This window comes from Octopus bimaculoides, chromosome 7 (genome assembly GCF_001194135.2).
Source record: "Octopus bimaculoides isolate UCB-OBI-ISO-001 chromosome 7, ASM119413v2, whole genome shotgun sequence".
NCBI classification, from domain to species: Eukaryota; Metazoa; Mollusca; class Cephalopoda; order Octopoda; family Octopodidae; genus Octopus; species Octopus bimaculoides.
Window position 1 is genome coordinate 9,734,556 of NC_068987.1, and position 1,960 is coordinate 9,736,515.

Here is a 1,960-nt window from a genome sequence, read left to right on the forward strand (position 1 = left end):
ATATATATATATATATATATATATACATATCGTCCATAAACATAAATACGAAACAAGAAGCACACTCTATGTTACAGAGCAGTATAATTTAAAGTTAGATAAGGCCGGTTTATGGCTTTACCTTAGGTTTCACGTCCATAAAGCGCTTAGCTTTACGGCGTATCATCAGGTCCCAAAACATTTTGGCTTAAGTCCTCTCTAGCGAATGGCCTCTCTAGAATATGGAGGAGAAAATGACCTCCTACTCAATGTCACCATAGGGGATTATCTCCCTTTGGCTGTCGATCGCCAGTGACTCTGTTATCTTGTGGGTTCCAATAGGCCAGCAGGAACTTCCTGAAATGCAAGCCTAGTCCGAAAACCTCCGTTCTGCAATTAAGGATGTTCCCCGTGTCGAGGGAGTCCTTTAGAGTCCTCGCCCGTTCAGCTATGGATAGTTTACACCGTTTGGTCCCGTTTATGTAGGGGCATGGAAGTTCTAGGACTGTCCAAGATATTGTGTATGGAATCCCGTCGTCCTTCAGCTGCCATACATAGCTGGCTTATGACGTAATGCATCTCCTTTCCGGTATCCTGAAGGACAAGCGCTTTATAGACGTGAAACCAAGGTAATCACATAAACCGGCGTATCCTAACTTTTATATTATATTACATATACATATGTATGTATGCAAATTATTAAAATATATATAAGATATATATAATATATATATATATATATATATATATATATATATATATATATATATATATATATATATATACTAGGGTACCACATAACCACCAGCTTCGCTAAAAATAGAAGTCAAAATACTTCCAAAAAAATTTTTGTGTCATGTAAGCAAAGTTCATGGACGGGCAGATCCTAATATCATATTAAATGTTGGTGAACAGAAATCTATGAGAAGTAGCATTAGAATCGTTTAGTTGCAATCCTTTGAAGGGATGGAATAGTAGTGTAAAAGAATAGTAAAATACCAAGTAAACATTAAAGAAGACATGATCTGACTATTCACCGCGTCATTTCTGTTTAGAAAAGAATCCACTTAACAGTAAAAGCGGATTATGTTAAATAAAGATAAATTGGATTGTATGAAATATTAAATTATCTTTGGTGCAATGCCTGGTTAAATGAACTTTAGAAAATCAAAGATTGTTTTGTAAAAATTCGTAACCAAAATTAAATGGTATGTATATTGGTTTCAAATTTTGACACAGGGCTAGCAATTTTGGGGAAAAGGAGTAATTTAACTACATCAACCCCAGTCAGTAACTGGTTCTTATTTTCGCGACGCCGAAAGGATGAAAAACAAAATTGACGTCGGTGGAATATGAACTCAGAACGTAAAACCGAAAGAAATGCCGCTAATATATGAATTAATTTAATACTCGAGTTAATTAAGAAAGGATTCTCCATCGTATTATACAGTGAGTCAATTAAGAAATAGGAATAATCTATAATAAAGTACCTGGGGTACTTCGCTATAGAGTTCATTTCCTTATATGCAGGTGAGTTAATTTGTGGAAATTTGAATGTGGAAACTTTAGGAATGTTTTACTGAATAACACAGAAGAGTAAATCAATAACTCGATACGTTTGTTAATTAGGTTGTAATTACAATTTAGTAATTTAAATGTTTTTCCCAAACACAAAATGGTACCGCCCACCACAACCACCTGTACAGTAAATACTATCTATTATGAACCACGAAAGAGATACTCGAGGGACTTAGCCAAGGAGGTATACTATTGTGTTCATTTCTAATTATTTTGCTTGCATAACCACATTAACGCTTATACTCTTACCCACACACGTATATGTAAATGTATACACATATTTATGTATATGTGCGTATAGAGATTCTTTCACACACACCCACTATATTGATATGTATATTTATACACACATATATATATATAATATATATTTATATATGTATATATATATATATATATATAT